We start from the raw sequence: 9,828 nt of genomic DNA on the forward strand, positions 1-9,828 counted from the left end.
GCATTGTCTTTATTTTTCCGAGTACTCACGGTGGGCCTTCTCCAACAGCCCTATGGGCGTATCGCGGGAGGGAGTTCGTGGCTCGTACCCGGAGTATACGCGCACTGTGGTTGTAGTAGCACTAAAACCAAAGACTTAGTAATGTTGTTTAGGTGTATGTGATTTAAAATGACTTGCATGGCATGTAGTGCATATGATGTGTTGTGATGTGTGGACTGTTGTGTGTGGTCCACCTCTCTACTTACTGAGCTAGTGAGCTCATTCCACGTTTACACCCCTTTTTAGATGATTTTGCAGGTCATGCATCTGAGGAGCTTGGGGTGGGTCCCGCAGTCGAGTTTCCTGAAGAGGACTGGTGGACCCCTGATGAGTTTGAGCACGGCGTAGACTACGCGTGTGAGAGCTGTGCTGCAGGACAGCAGTTCTGAGGCCGAGCTGAGCTCCAGCCTTGAGATCGAGCCGAGCTGTGTACTCTTATGATTTTGATAAATTCATGTATATATACTTGATATTTGAACTTCATTCTTTTTGTGTATATATCATGCCTTCGGGCCCAAATGTATATAATTATGGTATTATCATTTGGGTATCGAGTATATGGGAATTATTTACAGGTAAAACTTAGTCTTCCGCTGATCTGATGAATTGATGTTAGTGTATGTATGCTGTGGTGGAATACAGTATCTGATGATCCTGGCAGGTTTGGGTTAACCGGTGTTAACTCGGTCACCGCTCCGGTTCAGGGTGAACGGGGTGTGACAGAAATTGTCCAATACCTAGGAGGTTGTAGAGCATGTATGCCTTGTATTGCATTTTTTTTTTCCTTTCTGGTGCAAAACTCACAATGGGCCAGACAAGACCCACGAAGGGCTAGCACAGGGCCAAAGAGCATTGCACTTATTCGGGAATATGGGGACTAAAGAAGCCGCACCAATTTTAGATTTTACAGTAGCTTATGATTTATCAATTGTGAATTTTTTTTTTTTTTTTCAAAAAGAGAGGAGCATTTAGTTACTTACACAGACATCATTCTAGCCAATAGATTTCTTCTGATCAAGAAGATTCGACAAAGTATTTTGTAAGGACTATATGGTTATTCTAAGGGAGAGTCTAACCATTAAACATAGGATGGTGGTCCTGAACACTTGCTTCTTTATAGGTAAGACTAAGTTGGGAGAGAATATTTTCCTTAAGGTAAGATGGAGATTAAAAGGAGAATCAATGGATTCATTTATTGATGAAGTGATGAAACAAGGAAAGTGGGATGATTGATAAATAAAGTAATACTCCAAGCGCACGGGTCATATGTAGATGTGGGTAGATCATAGTGAGATGAGCTCTGTGAAAAATTCAATTCTAATCTAGGCAGAATGTACTAACTAATAGATTGTCACAAATTAAAGTAAACTAAACTAATTGTGGTGAAAGGTAAGAATTAATTATGGAATTAAATTAAACAAGCAATAATAAAATGAACATGAGATTAAGGCAAAAATGAATAATGAACCTAGTATTATGTAAGCACTAGAGAGGTGTGAAATTATGATGTGAGGAAACTTAAGAATTAGAATCCACCATGAAATTTCAGAAAAGTCTACAAACAATTTAGCCATATATCGCATGCTTGAATAGGTCAATAAGATATATGGATTTGTAATCTAATATGTCCCATGAATTATTCAACACATACATAGCTATAGATTATAAGCAAGACCGTATTGGAAGTTGGCAATTACTTATACGAAAGGTAATCATAGCATACATAATTTTGACTTTGCAATTGGGTTTTGGTTACATGGAATTATGAAAAACGAGTATCAATTGCTTACAAATTGCTCTTCATCTCATGGTTTCATCCAATCCCCAAGTTGCGGGATTTAGTTAATCATGGTGATGAAGAAAAATGAAATTAACTCGAAGATGGACAAGACATGATATTAAATTAAATTTGAAATTAGAAAGAGAATAAAAATAAATATTTTATTGAGTATGTACTATAGAAATCCAAGCTTAAAAACTCCAAACTTCAACTTCAATCTTTACTTACAACTCAAGAAAAAATAAAAAGCCCATAAGAAAAAGCTCTCTAAACGATTGAAATTCTCAAGTTGTGAATTAGATTTCTATATATAGGCTAAGGAGAGAGAGTGTTAAGAATAGCTTAGGATAACAAAGATACTTACAAGAGAAGAAAGAGAGAAAGAGTTAGAAACCAAGTGGGAAAGAGAAAGATACTTATAAGAGAAGAAAGAGGAAAAGAAAGAAGGGAACCAAGAGGAAATAGGAATGGAAAGAGAGAGTTATGTATAAAAGAAAGGAGAAAGATTATAAAATTAATTTTTAAAAATTCTAAATTCAATTTAAATTCCAACTTACCTAAAACATTTTTTTTACTATATCTCTCCATCCTGACCCTGGATTGACTCAAGCCAAGAATTAAAGATACATCATTTTGAATTACGAACGCAACGAGCTCAATATCCAATATGTTCCAGGGAACTCCTCGTTTTTTCAAAATTACCATCATGCCTCTACACTTCTCTTCTCAAACTTGTGCAAGTCTTCCTCCTTCAATTCTTCTTTGTTGCTCAATCTCTTGGTCAAATTTTTAATTTGAGGTGAAATTCTTCTTTTGCCCTTGATTGCTTCAGTGAAAATCCTTCTCATCTTTCCCTTAATCATATGTGAATTGACACATGGGTAAATCGGTATCTAGATTGTATTGAATCTTCCCATTTAGCATCTTTTATGCACATGACTCTGTAACCTGCAAATGTGAGAAAATCATATTATGTAATCACTTTATCATCGATCTAGAATTAAAATGCTCAATTAAAATGGCAATAGATGTATAAAATATGACCTAATCATGGGACTTTGAGGGTGATAATACAATGTGAGACAAGGTGACGGCCTATATAAAGAAGATTGCTAAAATAGTTCTAGGAGAAATGAAAGTTAAACATAACACCCCTAGGAAGATTTGATGGTGGGATGAGGAGGTCCAAGCAGCCATTAAGACTAAGAAAACTAGTTTGAATCAAGGCAAAGGAATAAAGAGTTATACATATATATATATATATATATATCTTCCAGAAACGAAGCTAAGAATACGATGATCCTTATAATAACATGAACACAAAAGATGGGAAAAAAGCTATTTGTAAGATGGCTAAAATGAGAGAAAATATGAGCAGAGATTTCGATCATGCTAAAGATGTATTACAAATGAGGATGATAGAATATTGATAAGGGATTAACAAATTGAGGAGAGGTTGGGAGAATACTTCTATAACCTATTTGTTTGCGCCTGTGATAGATGATTTGACTGGAGACTTCAAAATGAGGTTCCTTAGTGTATGTTTTTTTTTTTTCTAAAGATATTGTTTTTGTGGATTAGACAAAAACAAAGATTAATGCCAAGATGGAACTATGTAGAGAAGCCTTGGAATCAAAAAGTCTAGAGATGAATAAAACTAAAACAGAATATATGGTGTATAACTTGAGCAATACTAGGATGGATGATGAGGTAGTGAATATTGGCAAGAGGGAGGTTCCTCAAAGTGAGTTTTTTACATACCTGGGATCAATCGTAAGTAAAACAAAAAGCTAACATAAAGGATGAAATTTCTCAGAGAATTAAAATAAGGTGGATGATATGGAGTTGCGTTCAGAGTGTTGTGTGATTGGCATAGTTCTTTAAATCTTGAAGAAAAAAATTGTACGACTATTATTCATCGAACTATGATGTATGAGATGGAATGTTAGATAATTAAAATGTGTCATTTAGATAAAAATATGTAGTAGAGATGATGATATTGAGATTTATCTGTGGGAAAACTATGAAGAATAAAGTTATGAATGACCATATTAAAGTTGAGCTGGGAGTAGCTCTGATTCATGATAAACTTAGAGAGAGTCATTTGAGATGGCATGATCATATCCAACGGAGGCCTTTGGATGCCCCAATACAGAGGAGTGACTTGATTCAAATTGAAAGAATCAAAAGAACTAGGAGCAAGCCTAAAATAACCATAGGATAAATGGTGAGGAAAGGCATGCTTATGTAGGCCTCTTATCTTATGTGACTTCATCTAAAACTGATTGAAGAACAAGATCTAAGTGACTGACTGTATTTAGTTGGGATAAGACTACTCACAAGGAATAGAAGTAAAAAAAAAAAAAAAAGCATGTGTACTCCCCCCAATGCAACCCCATCCCCAGCACCAATACAAAATAGAGGACCTGGACTCCTATAGTCGCCTTGCACATATTGGTGATAGCATTTGGAGAGGGAATTGCACGTGCGACCCTAAAGTTAATTATGGGTCTTAAATTCTGGTTAATGTGGTTTTGTTGCCAAGTTAAATTTTTTCTCCCATACTCAACAGAAAGGTTTCACCTAAACTAATCCATCCTTGAAGAAAGAAATAATAGATAGATAAATATCAAAAAAAGGGATTTGTGATGGGAGTCAACATAATTGGATGGTTAGGATCATATAAGTATTAGGATCAGAAGAGATCGTTTATAACTATTATGTACGACGTAAGTGGTTCCCCACGATGGTATATTCCATTCAATTGGTTCTCATATGTATGATAAAAACAAGCATTGCAATTTTAACGGCTATGATGAGACAGTATGTACCGTTTGTCATGAAATCACCAGCAAAAATATTTTTTTAAGATTTTTTAAAATAATAATAAATAATGACCCACTCTTTTTGTGGTCGAAAATTTAATGGGATAAAAGTTTATTTCAAAAATTTATAATCTTATGCATAATTCATATTCATCTTATTAAATAATAGATCTCCATAATCTCTAGTGATACGAGGCAAGTGATTTATATATTCTAAGCCCTAGATGATGAGACTATGAGAGCCTATGAATTAGCAATTGAAACAATAAAGGGGTAAAGAAGGCTCCCTAGTCTTGCGGCCCTAGCACTGGAGGCCAATGGGGAGGTGCACATAAGTATAAATAGTGTTACGTATTTAGATTTCATAAGATTGGGGCATCATTTTGTTGTCGTATGTGTCTAGATACAGTGGCCGTAGGACTAGAGAGCGTTCATTTTCCTAATAATTAAATAGCAAATTGTGCGTAGGTTCTTTTTTTAAGGGGGTGGAGGAGGGTTCTTACACCAAGAGTGTGCAATCACTTCACACCAATGTTTTTGTGTGCTATGTGGACATGTCTTTAGCTAGTCATGGCTAATTTTCGATTAATATTATATCCACATCTGTCAATGTAATATTTTGGAGATTATTTATAAATGCTTAAAGCGTAAAGACCATTGAAAAATTAAAGATTTTAATAAAAATTTACATGGTGGATCATACAATTAAAATTGATCATCAAGCTTTATATAATTTATTCTTCTAATTTTTTTTTATCTATTAAAAAATTAGAATGACAAAATCACCTGTCCATATGGAAAAATGAGATCAATGAAAATATCACCACACTATATGCGTAGGAAATATTTTTTTCATATTTTGAAATATAAAAAATGATGGAAAGCTTGTGAGGTGCAATCGTGTACCCTTTATTATAATGTGCAAGTCCAGTAATTAATGGACATAAGTTCAAAACCTATGTTCTTAAGTAGTATCTAAAATTCTATAATCTTTGTCACCCTCGCGATGGGCTTCCTAAAAGGTAATCTCCTGATAGAGAACGCGCTCCGTCTGACTTTGACTGTTAAAGACAGCTCCACTCGCTGCATACCTCGGGAAGAGGGTTATCACTTAAACCTTGACCGGTCAAAATTCTCCCATGCTTACCACTGATAACTGGTGCAACAAAGACTTAAAAATTTAGCTTCCTTTTCTCTTCCTCTTTTTGTCTTTTTTATCTTATGGGAGGAGACATAGTGATTACATATATACAATGGGTGATAGAACGATCCGTGGTGGTATGGTTATTGTAGTAGCATGTGGGTCAATCGCGAGATAGGCAGAGTTAGGCATCAATCACACAGTGGTGGAGCAGTCCTTTCGTGCTCCTTATGTCTTCACGTAGATGGCACGATCATATAGATCATTATTTTCTCTCTACAAAGCATACTTGAGATGCTAAGGAAGAAAAATAAATACATACAACTTACGAAAAGATAATATGTTTTGAAGAGCACAAATGATAATTATCTTTTGAAAATATCAACTTTCCCTGCATCAATGGTGAAGAGGAATTTTCTACTAAAAAAAAAAAAATTGGTGAAGAGGAATCTCCACATCAACTCCCATTGGCATCATTAGATCACATAAAAAATTGATAATTTTGACTTCATCGGTAGGAATAGGAGTGTAATGTGTAATGAATTTAATGACCTAACAATCCAAGCACATGGTCTTATCACCAATGAGAAAGAGATTTCTGCACAAGCAACGGAAATCTTAGTTCTTGATAAACAACTAAATAAGGACTTGCCCAAATTTTGAATTAAATGTTTGAGTTGTTAACTGTTTTCTTCTCTGCCATGGTATTTTGAAGGTACACTAAGGGAAAAAAAAAAAAGAATATCATCCTCCAGTGACTCAGGCTACAACAACACCAAATGGTCATGAGTCTCATGACGGGCACAATCCCATCTCAAATGAATCAGATTTGGGTTTAATATACAGTTCATGTTACAGATCCTTTGATGTAAAGATTTTTTTTTTATTTTTTTTAATGATCAGAAATAATATATGAAAAAAAAAAAGAGAAAAAATAGAGGATTACGTGATTAAGGTCTAACCGTTGTAAGAAGAATACAGAGAGACAATTGGAAAAATGGACTCCACCTTTGGCATTGCTATCAACAAGGAGTCCACAAAAAATAAAAATCAACCTTAGAAGAATCGAAACTAGGCCTATTAAGCGCATCTCTATGCAAATCCTCCCTAATGTGAGATGGAAAGACAATTGCCAAGGTAGAATATCCTTTGATGGCCACTTCTTTTGCCGAAAAATCTGCTATGGGATTAGCCTCCCTATAGCAGTGTGATGTGTTCCAATCAATAGAAGCTAAATAAGGTTACAAACAAATCTAATCTTGCTGGGCTTGCTAAGGAACCAACATAGATTGAACATTGACCACCACTACTATTGAATCACATTCAACCCAAAGCGTAACAATATTCATTCAACTCCCTAGCTTTCTGGGTTGACCAACGCAATAATGAGGTTTATAGGAACGGACATAGATTGAAAATTAACTACCACTTCTATGGAACGGCATTCAACCCAAAGCTTAACAATATTCATTCAACTCCCTAGCTTTTTGGTTTGGCCAAATCAAAAAATGAGGTTTAGAGATTGTGTTGGGTTGGAAACATTGAGTCAAGAATCAAGATCAATCCATACAAAACTAGAACCATTTTTACCATTAAATCTATTCAGGCGTTGTTGGAGGATCCAACTTAAAACCTAAAACATTTGGTGGAGAGAACTCCTTATGTATATGAAGGCATCAAGGAGCTTAACAAACTGATATGCGTGGGACTCTAACTCTCTCTAAACACGCTCTCATGTGTAGGCGGAATGAGAAGTCTGCCGTATATGTAGAAAGACAATGTGAAGGAAATAACCAAGGAATATAGCTATGATACCTTTTGAAGTATCCAACCAAAAATCTTAAGGCATTAGTTGGATAAAACTCCTCAATTATATGAAAGCACCAATGAACTGAATAAATCCATATGAGACTAACTTTATAGAAAGAAAGAACACTACCCTCTTGCGTATGTCTACACCTACACACAGCAAGTGTGAAATGAGCATGTTGGCCCTGCCCCCACATTGAAGATGCTCCGGCATGCTTGCCCTCCCATTAGGGCACATGTTGGCATATACCTGCAACAGCATGATAGCATACTCCACATGCATGATTAAAAATAATAAATAAATAACTCCCTGGTATCTATTACAGCGTTGCTTTGTTGTATTTGCACTTCAAATGGCTCCAGGTCAAAAAAAGAATACAAGTTATGGGCCTTCTTTCATTGGAATAAAAATTAAGGAACTTGGATTTATAACAAAATCCATATTTTATGCTCAAAATGTATAGTTTGAGAAGTAAAATATTCTGGGTGGGTGGCAGTGGCAGTGACAGAACACTCGTTTTTTTATAAGGGAAGGCAACATGGACGACCGATAACCAGTGTTATCAATTCGGCCGAATAATTCGTGAATTATTCGGCCGAATCGAATTTTTCCGAATTTAATTAAAAATTCTGACCGAATCCGAATTAAAAATAAAATTCGGTAAAATTCGCGCTTTTTTCAAAAGTGAATATAAAACACGAATAATTCGGACCGAACCGAATTATTCGGTCCACTTAAACAGTATTTAAAAAAAAAAAAAAAAAAACAAAACCCAATAAGCTTTTTTGACCGCTTTTTTGACCAAATCCTTAAATTAATCAATCGAATTATTCCGAATAATTCTCCGCTCAAATAATTCCAAATAATTCTCCGCTCGAATAATTCCCGAATCCGAATTTGCTAACTATGGCGATAACTACCACATTATATAGTGTATTTTCTTAAAAATAAATAAATAAAAAGATAGGGTTGAAAGTGGATACATATGGTAGATTTTCTTTCCTCTCCTTTTTTTTTTTTTTTTTTTTTTGTGTGTGTGTAAAATATGGTAGAAACTTGAGTACATACGATTGAAGATTTTCATTGGTAGAACTTCATTTTCAGTTTTTAGAGAAGGTGGTCAGGCGGGCTTGAAGAGGACAAGTCCAACCCAAGTAGTAAGAGGCCCACAGTAAGACTAGTCCTAGGATAGCTCTTCAAGCTCACCCCAAACCTCTGGCCTTATACTTGTTTAACCATTTGTAGTTTTGTTGTCAATATCTTCTCTAATGACTTATATGAGGTCTTTATTCTGTATAAGGATGATTATATAGTTTCAGTGGCAAGTAATTTAGCAGTTAGTGTTATGACAGATCAGCTAATCAACATGTTAAATATGTGTATTTATAGTTTTTAATTTTTTTCATTATCAAAAAAAAAATCATTCTAAAAATGAAATCCTATGCACCATGAAACGCAAGTATTTATGTGTTTTGGCACGATGTCCATATTGACACAGAAATAGAAGTAGTTTACTTTAACAACAGGGAAAGGGTTACAAGCTCTCTTCCTTACATCTCTCTGTGTTTACAAAGAATTTCAATCAACCCTAATAATCTCCATTGCAACAATCTACAGGGAAACAAAAGAGATACAAATTTCCTAAGGCACCGTTTTGATAATGTTTTTCCTGTTTTCATGTCTAGAAACAGTAGAAACAACTTTTCACGTTTCCAGAAACAAAAATTAATTTTTTTGTATTTGATAAACCTGTTTCTCGAAACGATTTTTGCAAGCATAATGCCACTAAAAAACCCAATAGCATCATCAGATGCCCAAAAGGGAGAGAGGGTTCGGTTGCCTATTTATAAGTTTAAATAGTTGAGAAAATTATCTGGCACAACAACCTTTTTTTTTTTCTCTCTCTCAAATTCGTTTGTAGAAACGACGAAACAAATCGAACTTACTTCGTCGAAGTCGTTTCTAGAATTGTACATAGACATAAATTTTGATTTATGTTTCTAGAAACGAGTGAAACAGAATAACTTTATCAAACGCTTTTTATGTTGTTTCTCCATTTGTGGAAATAAGAAAATCCAAAAACGATAGAAACGGATGTTGTTGAATAACTCTAAAAAAATTTCCTCTGGAGCAAAGAAATATTAGCAACTTTATGGTTAAAAGGACCCCTAGTGGTCTTCTGTTTCCCTCCACATAGACTCCACCACCCCCCCCCACCCCACGCCACCTCTTT

Source organism: Macadamia integrifolia, unplaced genomic scaffold (assembly GCF_013358625.1).
Source record: "Macadamia integrifolia cultivar HAES 741 unplaced genomic scaffold, SCU_Mint_v3 scaffold1734, whole genome shotgun sequence".
Lineage (NCBI taxonomy): Eukaryota > Viridiplantae > Streptophyta > Magnoliopsida > Proteales > Proteaceae > Macadamia > Macadamia integrifolia.